At 48.7% G+C, this 20,506-nt stretch overlaps 1 long non-coding RNA gene across 23 annotated transcripts in view; it reads left to right on the forward strand.

The window, feature by feature from the left end:
• The first annotated feature begins 1,619 nt into the window (after positions 1-1,619).
• LOC144246198 (uncharacterized) overlaps positions 1,620-20,506 on the forward strand; it is a 45,104-nt gene continuing 26,217 nt past the window's right edge. For 5 of the 23 annotated variants that reach the window (XR_014957481.1, XR_014957483.1, XR_014957484.1 and 2 more), the window contains exons 1-8: positions 1,963-3,236; positions 7,936-7,989; positions 8,482-8,601; positions 9,301-9,434; positions 11,341-11,643; positions 12,077-14,334; positions 15,060-15,226; positions 16,912-20,254. This is a non-coding gene — a long non-coding RNA (uncharacterized LOC144246198). The other 18 variants (XR_014957486.1, XR_014957490.1, XR_014957487.1 and 15 more) reach the window with 18 other exon arrangements.

The following is a 20,506-nucleotide window of genomic DNA, read 5'->3' on the forward strand; positions in this document are numbered from 1 at the left end:
GGAGAAAAATACTTCCATGGTATAAAAGTTTTCCTCAAAAGGGTCACAATCAAGCTTAGAAATGCTGTGCAACCAGGTGCCTTGGCATCCTAAAGAACACAAACATATTTTATAATTTTACATATTTTAAAAGTCCATGTATAGGTCTTAGGGTTCTCTTCTTCACGTCTCATTTTTGCCCTCCGACAAAAAAAAAAAAAAAAAAAAGGGGGAGGCTAAGAATTGAATTTAAGTAAATTATCTTATCCATCTTTCACTTAAAACGTGTAAAAAGTAACTTTGCAATACAAGACAATTTGCTCCAAATATTACTCATTTTATTATGACATAAATCAATAGAGAGCCTCGAGGTAGGCTAAAAATACTGGGACAAAATAAAGCTAAAAACCAAAAAGCCTTTAAAACTCATACAAAATAAGATAAAAACAAATTATGATGTAACATTTAAGAATGGAGAATTTATTGTTGTGAAATGCAACCCAGAGAATTAGCTTGTAAATGAGTTATCATGTATTCAACACAGGGTTGTTCAGAACCAAATAAATAAGATGATGGAAGATACTATATGAAAATTTAGTGCACATAAATATACACACATAATGAGATGTAATTAAATGTGTAAAATTTTCTCAACAGATGAAGAAACAAAGGTCTCTTTTTCTATTCTTATTTAAATCAGAAGCTTCTCCATTAATAAATAGGAAAACAGAACAGTTGTTTCTTTACATTCCACGAATGAAGGGCTCACACAATGTCCAGTCTGCCACCTTTCTAACACTGTAGTTATCACAGCACACTGACTCAAAGAGGACAGCCACAGCTCCGACTCAAACATGAGACATAGTTCTCTGTTCCTGGTTTCCGCGATTATGCTCGGGGAAGTGGATCCAGCTTGCGACAGATGCGGTATCCTTTACTGAAAGCCATTTTGCCTCAATCACAGGCAGCCCTTGCCAGCTCAAGATGATGTTAATGAAACCTCCCTGTGCTTCCAGACACCTCCCGCAGAGCTGGTTTGACCCACGGCCTTTCCTAGGGATTTAACGTGTTCAACAAAAACAAACAACAAAATCCCCTGCTCCCTCATTCGACCTCATGAGACTTAGTTTATCTATGTCCAAAAGAAATGCAGGATTTATCTAAAGATAAATAACTGCTTCCTCCCGAGGGCCAGCTCTGATCTCTGCTCTCTGCCCGTATTCCCCCCAGTTACCTCTCTTTCCCCCGTTTCCGTGTCCCCCCCAATCCCGGCTCCTTCCTGTCCTGTCCCTGCCCCGCTGCTCCGTTCCATTCCCCCTCTCTCCCTCCTCTGTCCCGTCCCTCTTGCTGCCCTGCCGGCCTTTCCCTTCCCCGCCCGCTTTCCTCCGCAGCCCGACCTCCCTCCCCGCCCTTTCGCATGCCCCGCTCTCCCTCCTCTCTTCCCGTCGCCCCTTCGCTTCTTTCCCCCGCAGCCGCGGGGCTCGGGGCGCCGGAGAATAAAGCCCCGAGGGCCGGAGCCCGGCGCCCCCCGGGCCTTGCGGGAGTCCCCGCACGGGGCCGGAGCTCTCGGCGGATCCCCCGCGCCGCTCGGACCCCGCCCCGGCGCTGCCGGACCTGCGGCTCCGCCGGCATCGCGCTGCGGGCGGCCCCCGCTCTGTGCCGTGCCGGCCGTGCCGCGTCCCCGCCGCCTCTGCCGCTCCCTCTTTCTGCCCCTGGCCCGCGACAGCGAGGCGGGGCGGGAGCTTCGAGCCTTCTGGGGGCTGCCCCCCCTTCCTTGTTGCGGCGGAGTCCCTTTCTGGGGGGATGGAGGTGTGGGAAGGGCTGGAAGGGAGTGCTGGGCTGCTGTTCGGGGCAGTTGGACTCGTCCTGTGCCTTCTTCGGGGGTCAGGGTTAGGGGTTGAAGCCTCGGGGCTCTGATGTCATTTGGGGCACCCCAAGGTCCCCAGGAGAGGGACGCACACTGCGGTGGAGGAGCGGGTGGGTGGCGAATGAGGGGGGCGGGTCACGCTGGGTGCCGTCCCGCAGAGGGACCCAAAGCTGCCCCAAAATTCCCTGGGAGGGGTGTGTGTAGAATACTAAAACCTGGCAAGTGTTTCGTTTTCACAGCTATTGGTAAAGAATAGGAAGCTATGGCTAAACTCATTTGGAAAGAAGCCCTCTCTCGATCCACTCATTTGTATGCAGGAATGTAGGAAACTCTGACTGGGGACGGGCAGTAGTTTTGAAAATCATGCCCTATCGTTTTTCTCTAGGAACGAACCAAGCGAGTGCCCTGAAACCAGCGGAGCAAGGGGCTGAAGGGAACAGAAGGTCTCCCCGGCACCTTTTGCCTCCGTTCTCTGCCATTCCCCAAAACGTGTCGCAGTCCCGGAAGAGGCGTTTGCCATGCAGCCTGCCAAAATAAAGACCTGTCAAATCCTAGCTCTGCCTTTTGTTTAACGTCTTCTTACTTCCTATTTATGTCATCACAGAAAGCAAGGAAGGAAGAAATGTGACTGGTTCCCACTATTGCTCCGTGCAGGCATTTTTAAAGGCTGCTGTACTTCTATCCTCTTTTTCCACTCCAAGCTTGACTTTTCCCCTCCTTTTTCGAGGTCTGCTGCTTTGGGTGTCCCAGGCAGGGCTGGGTTCCTCGGCAGGGGTCTTAGGAGTTGGTGCTGATTCTGCTTTTCACGAAGGTGTATCAAAGTGTGCCAGCAAAAGGACTGTTTTCTCCAGGGGAAAGCTTTCTCTCAATAACCATCAATGCATATATGTGTTTTAATCGTGTAACCAGATGGATTAAGAAAAGGCAACACCCATAGCAGATTTCCAATGAATCTGTGTCTGTGAGAAGTGGGCTGTGTGCTGGAGACGGAGAGACGCTGTTGGAGTGCGGCAACAGCGGCAGGTGTGAGCTGTGAGGATGATGAGGGCTCAGAGCAGCCCCAGGTGTGAGCTGTGAGGATGATGAGGGCTCAGAGCAGCCCCAGGTGTGAGCTGTGAGGATGATGAGGAGGGGCGGCTCCTGCCGGGGAGGAGGGGGGAGGGAGGAGGGAGGTTATTTTAGGGCGAGGGTTTGCCTTCGCTGGCTTTTGCACGGAGCTGCTGGAGGAGAGGAGTTTATGGGGGGCTCCCGGGGCTGTCTCCTGGAAGGACGGTGAGCGCTTTGGACAGGGTCCGGGGGATCCCCTGGATACACACTTGGGTACGTGGAGCATTGCTTAAAGGAGGAGCCGAGGGACAAACCTTTGTGCCGAGAAGCAGCAGCCAAGCAGGTGAGCCGGTGCGTCTTTGTAGTGGGGACTTTTCTTCTTTCCCTTTGAAATTTCGTCATCCTGAGTTTGAAATTTGTGGTGCTGCCCTGTGGTCCCGCCTTTTAAGAGGTCTGGATTGAGGTAAAAACCCCCTTTTGCTATCATTCGAGGCAAGCCGCTTCTTTTCTGCTCTTCTAGGGGACGCAGTTGAAGGGGAGCCCACGTTTCTGTGCCCTTGTTGGGGTGAGGTGAGCGCCGGAGCGTGGCGTCAGAGTCGGGGCTTCAGAGGAAGGGAGCTGCAGCCGTGGCAGCGCTGGCAGGGCGGGGGTCGGGCTGTGCCGCTGCATTCGGGGCGCTTCTTCTGCCCCCGGCCCGGCAGCGAAGGGTCCGGCGCGGAGCCCTGCCGGCAGTGCCGGGGCTGGCCGGGGCGGAAGGGGAGCTGGGCGCGGCTGGGCTGCCGCGGGCCCGCCGGAGCCGCGCCGGTGCGAGCCGTGCGGAGCCGAGCGGAGCTTTGGCCGGGCCGGCGGGCGGGGGAGGCGGCGCGGGCGCCGCGCCGGTGCCGGCCGGTGCCGCCGCTCCGTCCGCTCCGGGCGCGGGGCTCGGGCGCCGCCGGGGCCCCCCGGGCCCGGTGCCGGCCCCGCCGGGCCGGGGGCAGCGGGCGGGGGTCTGCCGGCGCGGCGCCGCCTCTGCCTGCCGGAGGAGCCGCTTTCCTGCCGGAGCCGCGCTGCGCCCGGGGCCGGGAGCGCGGCTCCGCATCTTCCAGCCTCCCTCGCTGCGCTGCTTTTGAGGCGCTCCTGAGGAGCTCCTGGGATCGGTGGCTTTTGATCGGCGTCGCTGTAGGAGAAGGGCCCCGGGCACTTCTTGGTTGTTACGGTTCTTGCTTCGGGTGCTCGAGACAAGGTTTTTTTTTGGGTTGAGTGTTGTTGGATTTCTTTTTGATCGGTTCTTATGTTTTTAAAGGATGTGTTTCTAAAGGTTTACACTGTTTTTTCTGGGTCGTAGCATGAAGTAGAGGGTCGTTTTTTAATTCGGTTGTGGAGGCTTTTATTAGCGCGAGTGCATAGTGTTTGTTTTGGTGGGCTTGAGGGAGTGTCCTGGAGTTAATCGGTGAGTTTTTTTTTTAATATTGATGAGTGCATTCTTATTTATTATATTATAGGGGTTTCATTCATTTGGCTTATTTGATTGCCGTGTATGTTTCATTGTTGCAGAGAACTTGGGAGATATTGTTTGTGGTTACGTTTCTCTTTTGGCGACGTGTTTTTTTCTAGGTGGTATTTGTGTTTTGATGGTTTTAGGCAATATTTGTTTCTTGAGTTAGGAATACTTATTTTGTTGTTGTTAATATAATTTTTTTTTTTTTGTAGCTTGATGTATTTGGTTGTTGTTTTTTTATTAGTTTTATTTTTGGGAACATGGGCATTTCCATGGTGGATCTCTTTAGGTATTTATTTTATTTGGGTGGTGATTTTTTTGTTTCTTCGTGGTTCCGATTTTTTAATAGCTGTAATTATTTGGTGGGGCTTTTTAGTTAATTTTATGGAGCACTGTGTTCTCTTTATGAGTTAGTGTAGTAATAGAGTTTTGGTTATTATTTTTTTTAGAAACGTTGGGGGTCTCTTGTATGGGTTGGAGTACGGTAAGTTAGTTGGCTTTTTTTTTTTTTTCTTTTTAGTGGTTTTTGTGATTTGCTGTGTGGGTTTCTATCGGTCTTTTTTAAAACGGTTGTTTCGTTTTTGTGACGTGATAAGAGCTGCTAGTGAAAGGAGTGTAGTGCGGGTATTTTTGCTGGTAGTTGGTTGGCTGGTGGAGCCTTTCTGAATTTTTTGGACGGTATTGGTGGGAATTTGATGCTGTTTGTTTTGGCATTTTATTTTTAGGAATTAGATTATAACTGCAGTGTTTTAACTATAACTCTAATGAAACAAAACAAATGCATAAATATGAAAATGGGAATATAAAACTTCAATTTTAAATATAAACGGAAAACAAATTAAACATGTAACATAAATAATGCTATCCATTACTATTAGGTATTATATTGTTTGATGTATTTTATATGTTTATATACATATAAATATCGATTATATACATAAATATCCATATAGAAATGTATAATTAATATATGTGGATATATGAATATTATAAAACAATAGGAATTAATACAGTACATAATGCACATTTTACTGTATGTGTCTTATTATAACACATTACATGTCATAAATATTATATATCGAAATATAGTACCTCAATATGTTGTGATAGAATAGATAAATACTTGTAAAAATCAAAAGTAGAAATATAGAAATATTTAAATATAGCTTAAAATAAAGGGGATTTTTCTTTTCTATTTGGTAGTAGGTAGGGATCTTATTATAAAAATTATAAATAGAAATAAAATGAAATTAGAAATCTTTGTATAGAAATATATTCTAAATACGTTAAGATCTATATAAAAATTCAAAGGTAAGTAAATATAAGTATTAGCGGTATGTACGAAATAGATAAATTATTATTAAAATTCTATCTTGCTACCTTATTATATATATGATATATATTTATAAATCAATATAAAGTAAAAATTCAACTGTGACTATAATGATGAAAAAAAATATAAATATTCAAGCATCTTTTATAGAAAGGGCTTTTTTGTTTTTATTTGTTTAGAGGCAGGGTTTTAATGGAAAAAATATTAATATGCATTTTATTTTGTTATCATTCTAAATATGGAAATATATAATCAATGTATACTGGTGTGTATATAAAAATATAAAATAGAATTAAAAATAAGTATTAGGAAGAGATAGGCTATAAATAACACCATACATCAATCTACATTTAAAATATAAATTTGAATATAAATGCGAAAAATAGAGATACATCTAAATGGAGCTTAAATAAAGGGTTTTTAAAAAAGTTTTTTACTTGGATCGAGGCAGGGGTTTATTTTAAGCAATATGAACCTTTTAGATATAGAAATCTAACTATAGAAATATGTAAGCAATGTATAAAAATATAAAATGTAACAAAATGGAACACGAATAAATGTCAGAAATCATAAAAAAAAATTTCCATCAATATCCATTACAAATCCGAATGTGAATGTAAATATGAAAAATATAAAAATAAAATCGATTGAAATGCAGTTTAAGAGGAAAGGCTTTTTCTTTCGGTTCCTATCGGGTCAGAGGCAGGGTTTTTTTTGTTGGCGTTCTTGTCCACGCGGGATGTTTCGGGGCGTTCGCTGCCGAGGCTTTTCCGGAGGGATCGGTGCAGTGCTGCCGCCGTGTGGGCAGAGAGCGGTACTGCAGCCCGCCGCCCGCGGCCGCCATCTTGGGAGTGGCTTGGCGCGGACTCGCTTGACCTTCTCGAGAGGGCGCGAAAAGGAGGACATTGAAATTCGAGGACCCGTGTCTGTTTTCTACACTGCCTGAATTGCCCGCACCGCCGGCGCCCCCCGACGGGATTTTCCGCGGCGGTTCCGATGCCGTGCATATGGGCTGTGGGGTCAGCAGCACCGCGACCGTGCGGGTTTTTGGCGGGAGCCGACAGGCACCGGCAAAACGGCCTCTCTCTGTCAAGGTCCCCACGGCCCGGCTTCTTGCGAACGCCTTGGCGCGGGCTCGCTTGACCTTCTCGAGAGGGCGCAAAGAAAAGGATGCGAACATCCGGGAGCCGTGTCTGTCGACTGCTCTGCTTGAACACCACCCTGACGCCGGCGTGGCCCGGCGGGATTTTCCGCGGCCGTTCCACTGCCGTGCACACGGGCTGTGGGCTCAGTGGCTCCGCGGGCGGTCGGATTTCGAGCAGGCGCCGACCGGCATCGGCAGATTCGCCCCTCTCTGCCCGGCTCCTGCAGCGGCCGCCATCCTGGGCGCGGCCCCTGCCTCTGCCATGCCGCGCGGGGCGCCCGTCCCGTCCCCTCCCGTGCTGTCCCACCGCCTCCCTGCCGTAAAGCTAGAAATAAACAAAACCAACGTGGAAATATGTATAGGTTAAAAAGAAAGGGCTTTTGGGGCGGAGGGGGCGTTATTTGGTTCGAGGCAGGGTCTTTTAATTTCTGTGCGGGGTTTTTTGGGCCATTTATTTCTAAGGATTTTTTTTCCAAGGGGCTCGATCGCCGCCGCTCTTTTCCGCCTGCCTCCCCTCCGGGAGAGCGGCGGCCCCCGGGTGTGGCGGGTGGCAGTGCTGCCGCCTTGTGGACAGAGGGCGGTACTGCAGCCCCCCAGCCCGCGCCCTGCCCTTCGCCGCTGGGTGCCGGGGCGGGAAGGGCGAGGGGCGGGAGCGAGCGGCGAGCGGGGCGGTGTCTGAGTGAGGGGAGGGCTTTCTGTCCCTCGCCGACCGCCGTCCATACCGCAACACTTTGAGGCTTTTTGTCCCTCTTCGGTCGCCGTCCGTACCAGAATGGTTTGTGCTTTCTGATCCTCGCCGGCCGCCGTCCCCCACGTGACGCGAGCCCGGCGCCGCCGTGATGGCGGCCGGCGGTGGGACCGGGACTGGGTCCGGGCGGGCTCTGGAGGCGCTGCTGGAGATGGGATTCGGGGCTTGGCGTGCGTGAGGGCGGCGGCACCGGTGGGACATCGGGGGAGGGCCGGGGACAGCGGGGGAGGGCGGGCGGGAGCAGCCGGAGGGGACGCGGGCCCCCTAAAATTTCTCGGGGACCCCCAAAAAACCCCCCGGGACCCCCCCAAAAATAACCGGGAGCCCCCCGGTCCCGCAGGGTGCAGGCGCTGGCACTGACCGGGAACCGGGGAGTGGAACCGGCCATGGACTGGTGAGGGGGGGACCCCAAAAACACTCCCGGGACCCCCAAAAAACCCCAGCGGGATGCCCCAAAAACAGCCCCGGGACCCCCAAAAACAGCCTCGGAAACCCAAAAATTCCCTTCAGGAGCCCCAAAAATCCCCCTGGAACCCCCCAAAATTCCCTTCGGAACCCCAAAACCACCCCTGGGGCCCCCAAAAATTCTACTCAGAACCCCCAATGTTTCTCCCAAAAACCCCCTGAGACCCCTAAAATTCTCCCCAGGACTCCAAACCCCCCCCCCCGGGATGCCCAAAATTCCTTTTGGGGCCCCAAAACACCCCCTGGGACCTCCAAATTTCCCTTTAGGATCCCTGAAATTTCTCCTGGGACCCCAAAAACCCCCTGACACCCCAAAATTCCTCCTGGGATGCCCTAAAAACCTTCCAGAATCCCCCAGGAACCCCCCCAATTTTGGGTCCCCCCCCTGATTTGGGGTTCCCCCCGGTTTTTGGGTCCCCAGGCTGGTGGCTCATGAGGACGACCCCGACTCGGACCCCGAACTCCCCCCGGGTTTGGGGGCACCGCCCTCGGGCCTGGGGGGGCCCCATCAGCCGCCGGACACCAAGGACGAGACCCAGAAGTGAATTTTGGGGGTTGGGGGGGAATTTTGGGGTTTGGGGAGGAAATTTTGGGGTATGGGGAGCTCAGAGTGGTTAATTTGGGGTTTCAGGGTGGTTTTGGGCAGGGTTTTCGGGTATTCTTGAGAGGGCTTTGGGGTATTTTTTGGTGGGTTTTAGGGTATTTTTGGGTGGATTTTTTGGGGTATTCTTGGGAGGGTTTTGGGCTGTTTTGGGGCATTTTATGGTGAGTTTTTTGAGTATTTTTAGGAGGGTTTGGGTATTTTTGGGTGGGTTTTTTGTGGGTATTTTTAGGACGATTTTGGGGTATTTTTGGGTGGGTTTTGGGCTGAAGGCGGCTCGGCGGCAGCACCAGAGAAGGATGGCAGCAGCGAGGGGAGCCCGGCAGGGCCCTGGCTTTGCCCGCCCCTCCTGCTGCCCTCCTTGGAATGGTTTGAGGCATTATGGGGTTATTGAGGTAGAAATAATTATTTTGTTGTTGATAATTTAATGTGGTTTTTTTTTGTTTGTTGTCGTTTCATGTATTTGGTTTGTAGAGCAGGAACTGTAGACAGAATCCTGCAGAAGTAGTATGGAATTTGTCTTCCCAAAACCTACCCGGCTTCCAACCACTTTCAGCATGTGGTCTTCCTTAGCAGCACATGGTTCCCCCACACTTGGGAGCCGGTGCACTCTACTTTTCTCTCCACCTTTGCTGACAGATCCTGCTGAAGGCTGAGGACAAAGCCCTACCCCTACACGGACAAGGCAGCAGACCTGGTTCGGGACGCCAGCGTGCTCCAGGTTGCTACAGGACTCGGATCAAACATCAGCATCCCCGTCTCTCACGCTGATGGTATGTGGTAACCCCTCTAAGAACAGAATTCCAAGACTTGGGGCTACGTTTTCTAACCCTAAGCAGCAAACTGGGGATGGATAACTCTAGAAATCCTGTCCTGTAAGGACCTCCAGGATTCAGCCCTCCATGTGTCCTTGGTATCAGAAGCTGGAATTGCAGAGTTGCCACTTTACCCCCAAACGTAATTTTTGATGTGGTTGTGCCACTTTAACGGTATTTGAAATCTCTCTTCGTGCTCTTGCAACAGCATTTTCGAACCACAATGGAAATCTAGTCCTTCTGCCTGGGGCTGCTCATAGAATCATGGAATCGCAGAAGGGTTTGGATGGGAAGGCTCCTTTTTTTAAAGCTCGTCCCGTTCCACCCCCTGCCATGGGCAGGGACACCTTCCACCATCCCAGGATGCTCTAAGCCCTGTCCAGCCTGGCCTTGGACACTTCTAGGTATCCGGGGGCAGCCACAGCTTCTCTGGGCAACCTGTGCTGGAAAGCAGCATTGAAAGCCAGAGTGAAGTACAGCTGTGATTTTTGTGCTGCCCCTAACATTGTATTGCCTGACAAATGTGCCTTTGGGTTTTTTGATTGGTTTTTTTTTTGTTGGTTTTATTTATTTTTTTGAGGGCTTTTTGTGTTTGTTTTGTTCGGTTTTGGTTTGGTTTTTTTTTTTTTGAGAACTAGAAAGATACCTTGTGTTCCTGGAATGTTGCATTCTACGTCTGTTATTTTCCCAGTAAGTCTGGATCCTCTGCTTACATTTTTTCCTTCACTTATTAGATGTCGTGGATGTGCTGGCTGTTCTGATGGAGGGCAGTGATGGCTTAGATGAAGAAATTGGGTTCTCTTTAAATGAAGATATGATTATCCAAACATTTCACTTCAGTGCTGTTGTCCCTGCTGCATTAGCAGCCAGGAATATACTGTTGCTTTAGTCTGAAAATGGAACAGGTACAGGGGTTTTTTTAATGTTTTATGTGTCATTTCCAGCAGTGGAGTGAAAGTGGCATCATTTCTGCCCTCTTGCAATAATTTTTTACCATTTACCATTTTTTACCTTGAGGCATTTTATTATCTTCCCTGCAAGCAGAAGGAGGTGCAGATTCACAGTGTTTTGTGCTCAAGAGGGGCATTGAAGCTCTGTAGGTGCGTCTGCCCTTTTTCCCTGACCCTAAAGAGAAGGGACACTGTCCCTGCATGGACAGTCTTGGTCTGGAAGTAGTTGGCCTCAGTAACACAGCGTTTTAAGGGCAGAGCGTGGCGATCAGGAGAGGAAGGTGATTCTCGTGCCTGTGGGCAGCTCTTCCCGAGATCAGGGAGAGGGGACTGCATTGTTAAGTAGGAAGTGGATGCGTTTCCCAAGGGAAACTTCAGAAATTAAGCTCCAAGGGCAAATACTGCGAGGTTCTACCACCTCCTTGAGGACAGCGTTAAAACCACAGGGGCATCAGCAGAGCTTGGAGCAGGACTGGCCAACTCCAGAGCGCCTCACAAAGCCCTCTGTGTGTATGTGGCAGTCGAGTAGCACCTGGGGGGTGCTGAAAGTCCCAGTTCTGACAGAAAATTCTGCTTAACTTGTACACGTTGGCTGGGTGTGTGCCCCCAGTACAGCTCGGTTCTTCTCTGAGGCGGTGCCTGGCAGGGTCCGTCCCTGTTAAGAGACGGCTGTGTTTTTGGCACAACACAGCAAAGGTGGATTATTTGCTTCAGCAAGAGCTGATGATGTCTGGAGGGTTTTTCAGGCACCTCAGCAGCCAGGAGCACGTGTATAGTTCACTAGGAACACTTTTTGATCTTGTTCAGTTCTTTTCTCCATGAGGCTCTGTGGGCTGCTGGCAAGGCCCAAAGTAAGGAAGGTTGTCCCAGTGTCCGTGCTCATGTTAATAGTTTAATTTATTTGGCTTTTCTAGGAGCAGATGTCGTGGAGGACCTTGGTGCTGTTTTCACTGACCTCCTGCACTCTCTGAGAGAACCCCTTGCTCCCTGCTTGACGCTCCAGCTCTGTGACAAAGATCCCGAGTCCCTGAAAGCTGCTAAGTATCCTCAGCTCTACCAGTTTAACCGATACTATAGACTCTGGATGCCCAAGCAGTCCCAGGAACCTGTGGTATGGAGTCCCTGAAGTCGCTGAATTCTTGAGCCAGTATTCCTATAAAATCCTCGCAGTCGACAGAGGTTACATTTCCATCAGAAACAGCGTTTTTATTGAGGAGGTAATTCTGCATCTCTTGTTGATCCTGCTGGGGACACATGTTTGCTCCAGGGCTTTTCTCTGATGGCACAAGAGGTCTCTGTGGTGTTTGGGAGGCGATACCAGGGCTCAGGGCTCATACAGAGACTCCTCACCGGGCACAGCAGAGCCTGGTGTGCGCTGTGGCCTCTGTTTACAGCACCTGGAGTTCCCCCAGGTGGGTGGAGGATCACAGGCCCCTGGGCTGGGTTTGGTGAGTTTTTCTAAGCTCAGCAGTGTGAACACTCCAGACGCCCCTGGGGAACCTGCTGGGCAGCTCTGTTCTAGCAGGACTGCATGCCAGTGTTTCCAGAGATTCAGTTCAGGGCTCATCTCAAAACAAAGGTGGCTAAAGAGATTTTTGTTTCATACTCATCGCTGTTTTTCTCTTATGCTTTTTGTTTCGCTTTAAACAGTTTGAAAACCACAAGGAGGTCAGCCAAGAGCCTCCTGTGGCACCGGATTCTGTATTTGCCACTTTGTTGAAGGGAGCCTGGGAGAGAAGAAGCAGTACCTTCCTGGAAGATGGTGTTCAGACAAAGTGGAGAGACTTGGCTTCCTGGCTCCCCCAACCTGAGCAGCTTTTGCTGGGAGTAAAGCACGTGCTGCTGTACCCGAAACCCACAGTAGAGAACTTCAGCAGATAATACTGTAGTTATCCTTGGTTTACTTTATGGTACAAGTTATAGATGACTTGGCTGCTAAAACTTAGGTTCCAGTGCTGTAGCTCTTTTTCCTCGACTCGGCTCCGAGGGTACGCAGCACCGTACAAAATTATACCTAATTTGTAAACAAATGTCAGTTGTTCTGATTATTGAAGCTGGGCTTTATTGAGTTGAATCCGGAGTGTGTGCTGCACCCAGGTCCTTTGTACAAATAGGGTACTGAGGGTGGGGGAACCAGAACTGCACATTCCTTGTGATATGGATGGGATGTTGGGGGGGGGGGGGTTAAATTAAAAGGAGATGCAAAATGAGGGAATTGCTTTTCGATGTAACTATTCTTGTCCTAAAGGGGCCATCAGCTCTGTCCCGAGAGCTGAGTTAGGAGTGTGTGTGTTGAAAGAGCCGCAAGCCTTTAGGGGCTGCAGTTTGTGTGCCCTGGAATGAGGTGCCCTGAGGAAATGTGTGAGCCGGAGGGAGCCGGGGCCGGGCGGAGGGAGCCGAGCTGTGGGAATGGGCGAATGGAGGCGGGTGCGGGCGGGACTAGGCGAGCGTGGGCGAAAGCGGCCGAAAGGGGCCGAGGAGGCGAGCGGAGCCGAGCTCTGCCGAGTTCAGCCGAGGCGAGCCGAGCTTTGCCGAAGAGGCGAATGGAGGCGAATGCGGCTGGTAATAGCCGAGCGTGGCCGAAAGTAGCCGAAGCTGGCCGAGGAGCCGAGTCCAGCCGAACGGAGCCGAGCTCTGCCGAGCGCAGCAGCCCGGGCGGGGCGGGGCGGGGCGCCGGGGCGGAGCCGGGGCGCTGGGAGGGATCCCACTCCTGTCCCTCTCCCTCCTTCTCCATGCTCCTGCCCGTATTCCCCTCGGTTATCTCTCTTTCCCCCGTTTCCTTGTCCCCCCCAAACCCGGATCCTTCCTGTCCTGTCCCTGCCCCGCTGCTCCGTTCCTTTTCTCCTCTCTCCCTCCTCTGTCCACCGTCCCTCTTCCCTCCCCTGTCAGCCTTTAAATCCGAATTATAAATATGAATGTGTATATAAATATTAAAAATATAAAAACAAAATACATTGAAATGCAGTTTAAAAGAAAAGGTTTTTTCTTTTGGTTCTTGTTGGGTTAGAGGCAGGGTTTTTTTTGTTTGCGTTCTTTTCCGCGCGGGATGTTTCGGGGCATTTGCTACCGAGGACGTTCCGCAGGGGACGGCGCCCGTTCTTTTTTGCCGCCGGCCCCGCCCCGCGGCCCCGAGGCGAGCGGCGGCCCCCGACGGTGGCGGGCGGCAGTGCTGCCGCCTTGTGGACACAGGGCGGTACTGCAGGCCCCCAGCCAGCGCCCGGCAAAACCACCGAGACGGGGCGGGAGGAGCCAGAGCGGCCCCAAAACCACCGAGACGGGGCGGGAAGGGCGAGGGGCGGCAGCGAGCGGCGAGCGGGGCGGTGTCTGTGAGTGAGGGGAGAGCTGAAGGCGGCTCCGCGGCGGCGCCGGAGAAGGATGGCAGCGGCGAGGGCAGCTTTCTGTCCCGCGCCTGCCGCCGTCCATGCCACCAAGCGTTGCGGATTTCTGTCCCGCACCGGTCGCCGTCCGTACGAAATCGCGTTGTGGCTTGTTGTCCCGCGCCGGCTGCCGTCCGTACGACAACGGTTCATCTCTATTGTTTTTGAGGACTTCTTGTTCGTCTCAATCGTGTTGTGGAATTTCCGGTTAATCTCCATGGTTTCTGGAAAACTTCCGCTTAGTCTCTATCGTTTCTTGGAACTTCCGGCTCATCTCTATGGTTTCTGGAGGACTTCCTGTTCGTCTCTATGATCTTATGGAACTTCCGGTTCGTCTCTATGGTTTCTGGAGGACTTCCTGTTCATCTCTATGGTTTCATGGAACTTCCGGCTCGTCTCTATGCTCCTGGAGGACCTCCCATTCATCTCTATGGACCGTCCCTGTGGTCGCTCCTGCGCGTGCGCGGCCGCCATGAGGGACCGGACGCGGGAAATATGACATGCGAGAGTCCAGAAAAAGGGGAAAAAAAGGTAAAAAACGGGGAAAAAAAGCCAAAAAGCGGGACAAGGAGCCCGGAATCGGGATGGGGGAACGCGGAAACGGGGGGGAAGTGACCAAAAATGGGTAAAGAGCCCAAAAATTAGGGAAGAATGGGCGAAAATGGGATCGGGGAGCTCGGAAATTGGGGGGGAGTGACCAAAGTCGGCGAAAGAGCCGAAAAGTGGGAAAAAGATCAGAAAATGTGGGAAAATCGCACAAAGAAACGGTTTAGGAGCCCAAAAATGCGGGAAAGGCAAAAAATGGGGAAAAAGCAAAAAAAAAAAAAAAAAAAAAAAAGGGAAAAGTGCCCAAAAATTCGGATCGATGTGTGGAGAGTTTTGTGGATGAGTGGCTTCGGGAGAGAGGCCATGACTACTTGCAGTTAGTGAAGCGGTAGCTGAAAATTGCAGAGTGCAGCAATAGCGGATGTAGCAACAATATCACACGTCCTTGGGTGAGCTGGTTCCCAGCAGCAGAACGGTCAGCAAAGAGATAAGTGTAAGGGAAAACAAAGCAAGCAGAGAAAGCCCCAAAGGCGAGCTTGACCTGTTCTAGAGACACCAATGAGGAGCCTAAGTTTTGCAATATGCATGAGCTTCATTATAACGGGTATAACTGTACATGCGTACTTAGAATAAACTGAAACTTGTTGGCATTATAGAATGGGCTTTTCTCCCGTTATTTTTCCCCAAAAATGGTGACCTCGACGTGATAGGCGCCACGGTGGAGTGATGAAAAAGAGTTCAGGTCCTGATGCAGCCAGGACGGCAAAAGTGCTGAATTGAAATAGAGTGCACCGTGCCCCAGGTGACTGCAGAGGCAAGCCTGGCCGATACGTGCTGCCGACGACCTCGGAGGGCTGCAACAGCGCTGACAATAGAGGTATGGAGAGGCAAGCAGCATATGATTTATTTACTGCATTCTTGCAGAAAAGGCAGATTAAAAACATTGATTTACATAAAGATCTGCCAAGGTTATTAACATATAGGTATGCTAAGGGGTTCTTTATAAATCCTCATACAGTACATAAGTTGTCTAAGTGGCGTAAGTTTAAAGATAAACTATAAGAAGACATTTTAGATGATGATAAGGCAGCCAAAAAGCTAAAAAAGTTGTAAAAGGTAGTTCACAATGAGTTATTACAACATCAGGCAGAAAAAAAAGCTGCTGCACAAGCAACGTCACACTAGAGAAGAATAAAAGTTATAGCAGAGAAAATTAATTACCTAGTATTTCCATGCCACCTGCTGTGTCTACAGTGGAGTTACCTCCATTGCGACCCGTGCCTGAGGACACGGAAACAGAGTCGCGTTGTGAGCCCACGGCTCCTCCAGCCCCCCCAAACAGAGATCACCGGTTTGTCAGAGTTTGTCTGTCAGTAAATCACCCCCTAAGGCAAAGTCTGACCTAACAAAGGCTCTGGCCAGAGAGCAAAAAGAAGTTTAGGCAACTCTAACAAAAGAAAAACTAAACAAAGAGAATAAGCAAACTTTAGAACTAGCAGCCGACTTAGCTTATCCTATAATTTTTCAGCAGCAAGCGAGCAAAAGGTTACCAGCTCAAATTACACCGTTAGATTAAAAAATTGTTGTCACAGTTGCAAGCTACAGTGAGTCAATTTAGAGTAACTAATAAACCAACTCAGCAAATACTAAATTATATTTAGAGTACTAATATATTGTTACCAAAAAATTCTAAAAGTCTTGCTAAACTTATTTTCTCACCGCATCAGAAACTTTTATTTAGTGCACACTAGCAAGCAGAAGTTAATAAAGCTGTAGCTATGCAAAAGCAGCCTAAAGATCCTCTTCACAAAGTAACTATAGATAAATTGATAAGCTTAAGACCATGTTTTCGCACTAAGGCACAAGCTATGCTAAAACCTAAAAAATGTCAAAAGGCAATGCAACTAACTCAACAAGCTATAGATAAAGTAAAAGACCCAAGAAATTTACCAGCATATATAAAAATTAAGCAAAAAAAAAAACCAAAAAACTTTTAAAGCATTTATTAATAAAGCAACAACAGCAGTAAAAAAAAACTAGAGTGCCTAAGTTTATACATAATATATTTATATATTTATACGTTAAATATATATTTATACGTTTATACGTAAATCATTAAATTATTAATTAATTATTAAAGCAGTATGCTTTACAAAATTGTAATACTTCTACAAGAAGTATACTAAATACATTAAAAACTAATTAAACTATAAAAAATACACTAAAACAGATAACTACTATACCAACAAAGCCACAAACATTTTTAGTTAAAACTATTAAAATACTAAAGGAAAAGTTACAAAAGCAAGCAAAAGCATCACAAACACAAGTGTTAACTGCCCTTACACCCCTCCAAACATCAGTAACAACCCAAGAAAGTCCTCAAGGGGGCCGTATAAAATGTTTCCATTTTGGTGGGGTTTTTTGTTTGTTTGGTTTGGTTTTGGTTTTTTTGGGGGAAACTAAAAAGATACTTTGTGTTCCTGGAATGTTGCATTTTCCCTCTGTTGTTTTCCCAGTTAGTCTGGATCCTCTGCTTACATTTTTTCCTTCACTTATTAGATGTCGTGGATGTGCTGGCTGTTCTGATGGAGGGCAGTGATGGCTTAGATGAAGAAATTGGGTTCTCTTTGAATGAAGATGTGATTATCCAAACATTTCCCTTCAGTGCTGTTGTCCCTGCTGCATTAGAAGCCAGGAATATGCTGTTGTTTCAGTCTGAAAATGGAACAGGTACAGGGTTTTTTTAATGTTTTATGTGTCGTTTCTAGCAGTGGAGTGAAAGTGGCATCATTTCTGCCCTCTTGCAATAATTTTTTACCATTTATCATTTTTTACCTTGAGGCATTTTATTATCTTCCCTGCAAGCAGAAGGAGGTGCAGATTCACGGTGCTTTGTGCTCAAGAGGGGCATTGAAGCTCTGTAGGTGCTTCTGCCCTTTTTCCCTGACCCTAAAGAGAAGGGACACTGTCCCTGCATAGTCTTGGTCCTGGAAGTAGTTGGCTTCAGTAACACAGCGTTTTAAGGGCAGAGCGTGGTTCAGCAGTAACTGCAACATAGCCCATGCTTCTGCAGCACAGACCTCAAAAGTTCTACACTCCTGTGGACCCTCTTTGTAACTAAGGACAGTGGAAGTCAATTGCCACCTAAAAAGAGAATTTATTTTCAGATCGAGTACTCTCCAAAACTAGCTCTCAACATATTTGACAACACATTGTGTTGCCAGTTTTGTAAACCTAAGCAGTGGAAAAACAGGAAAGCAACATAAAATGATGTAGTTTTCCTTTGATATATGTGACCCTGTCTCATTCACACCGTGTCATAGTAATTTAAATGTGCATCTTGTCCCTCATCTTTAGCAGAAGAATGGTTTTTCAGAACACAACCATAACTTTCTCCATACCAATTAAACACAATTATTCTTGAAGGCATTTTGCAGTGTGTAGATTCCTTTTGGGTATTACAGCAATTTAAGAGTACCTCACTTTAGGTAAGTCAGTTCTGTGAAGGATACTGGTTACTTAACCAAAGGTATGTCTTCAGGTAGAGTTAGTTAAATTAAAATAAATGTCTCCTGGAATTTGCCTCTAGTGATGAAAAAAGTTTATTAAAATCAGTACAAGCACATTGCTAGGCAAATCCTTAATACTTATCAAACTACAGTGAAGTCACTAGAATCATTCTTAACTTGAATTAGCATGTTGTTGCAGGCCCTATAACTCTGTTGAGTAGGAGAAGGAGAAGATTTTAACTAATTGCATTCATCCATACAGATGTCTTTTGTGGACCCATTTAGGCTAGTTGACTAAATCTGGCATAAAAGATAGCACAGAGATTTTAACTGTTGAAAAACTCTGAGCAGGAAGTGTTCCCACAGTGCAAGAATCCTTTGAGTCAGGGTGCTTTAATAGTGTAATTCATAAGTTGTCTAGAGGAGGAATAGAAGAAAGTTAAACTAAGCTACCTTTAAGGAAGATGAATTAAACCTCGTTAGAAGTCTGTATGGACACTCATTCTGCAAATTAAAGGAGCAGGAAGGAAGGCAATTGATGGTGCTTCAATTCTCCATCAGAGGCCTAAGAATAATGTATCTTAACAGTTTTCTCTTCTTAATTCAGTTAGTGTATTTTCATTTCCCTGAATGACTCCAGGTAGACAAAGGCACAAGGGAATAGTGGGTTTTGAATTGCCCAGGATACTACAGGTGGAGGTCCTCAGGAAGTGGCATGTGCTTTTTGGCTGTTGCCACAAACCATGGAGCTTTGAGCCATCCCAGGTGCCAGCAGCACCCTGAGCAGTGCTTACCAGCACCTGGCATTGGTAAATATTCCTGGCACAAAAGATTTTCTCTCCGTGGCCAAGCTGTGTCCGTGCAGGTAGCAGGGACAGCCACGCCATGGTCAGGGTTGCTGCTGCAGCACATCCCATTCTGTCCCGGTAGGATTCACTGAGCGCTAGTCACAAGAAGAGTGTCTAAAGTGATTTCTAAGAGAAAAGCTGCATGGGGTCAAACATGATCTTTCCTGTGGTTTTTGTAGCCAGCTCACCGTCAGTTCCCAGCACTGAACCAGGGCAGGGTGTGCTCGGTAGCTTGGCTCGTCCCTGAACGGGTGCCACCGTGCCTCTCCCTTCTTACTGCCCAAAGCTTTGTGTCCAGGCACAAGGGGAGTAGAGAAGCTTCCTGCCAGGAGATTGAGAGGCAGCCCGTGTGCTCATTCTTCTGCTCCATGAGCCTTTCCTGGCAGAGACGGGGCTGCATGGCGCTCCCTGCATTTGGAGCACTGGTACTTGCTGATAGCACAGCTTCTTCTCCCATCCTCTTGCTGGCTGCGAGGTCCTGTTACCTTCCCTCATGTTATCTTCTAAAGAAAAGGGGCACTGTCCCTGCATGGACAGTCTTGGTCTGGAAGTAGTTGGCCTCAGTAACACAGCGTTTTAAGGGCAGAGCGTGGCGATCAGGAGAGGAAGGTGATTCTCGTGCCTGTGGGCAGCTCTTCCCGAGAGCAGGGAGAGGGGACTGCATTGTTAAGTAGGAAGTGGATGCGTTTCCCAAGGGAAACTTCAGAAATTAAGCTCCAAGGGCAAATATTGCGAGGTTCTACCACCTCCTTGAGGACAGCGTTAAAACCACAGGGGCATCAGCAGAGCTTGGAGCAGGACTGGCCAACCCCAGAGCGCCTCACGAAGCCCTCTGTGTGTATGTGGCAGTCGAGTAGCACCTGGGGGGTGCTGAAAGTCCCAGTTCTGACAGAAAATTCTGCTTAACTTGTACACGTTGGCTGGGTGTGTGCCCCCAGTACAGCTCGGTTCTTCTCTGAGGCGGTGCCTGGCAGGGTCCGTCCCTGTTAAGAGACGGCTGTGTTTTTGGCACAACACAGCAAAGGTGGATTATTTGCTTCAGCAAGAGCTGATGATGTCTGGAGGGTTTTTCAGGCACCTCAGCAGCCAGGAGCACGTGTATAGTTCACTAGGAACACTTTTTGATCTTGTTCAGTTCTTTTCTCCATGAGGCTCTGTGGGCTGCTGGCAAGGCCCAAAGTAAGGAAGGTTGTCCCAGTGTCCGTGCTCATGTTAATAGTTTAATTTATTTGGCTTTTCTAGGAGCAGATGTCGTGGAGGACCCTGGTGCTGTTTTCACTGACCTCCTGCACTCTCTGAGAGAACCCCTTGCTCCCTGCTTGACGCTCCAGCTCTGTGACAAAGATCCCGAGTCCCTGAAAGCTGCTAAGTATCCTCAGCTCTACCAGTTTAACCGATACTATAGACTCTGGATGCCCAAGCAGTCCCAGGAACCTGTGGTATGGAGTCCCTGAAGTCGCTGAATTCTTGAGCCAGTATTCCTATAAAATCCTCGCAGTCGACAGAGGTTACATTTCCATCAGAAACAGCGTTTTTATTGAGGAGGTAATTCTGCATCTCTTGTTGATCCTGCTGGGGACACATGTTTGCTCCAGGGCTTTTCTCTGATGGCACAAGAGGTCTCTGTGGTGTTTGGGAGGCGATACCAGGGCTCAGGGCTCATACAGAGACTCCTCACCGGGCACAGCAGAGCCTGGTGTGCGCTGTGGCCTCTGTTTACAGCACCTGGAGTTCCCCCAGGTGGGTGGAGGATCACAGGCCCCTGGGCTGGGTTTGGTGAGTTTTTCTAAGCTCAGC

Source organism: Lonchura striata, chromosome 1, assembly GCF_050655825.1.
Source record: "Lonchura striata isolate lonStrDom1 chromosome 1, ASM5065582v1, whole genome shotgun sequence".
Taxonomy (NCBI): domain Eukaryota; kingdom Metazoa; phylum Chordata; class Aves; order Passeriformes; family Estrildidae; genus Lonchura; species Lonchura striata.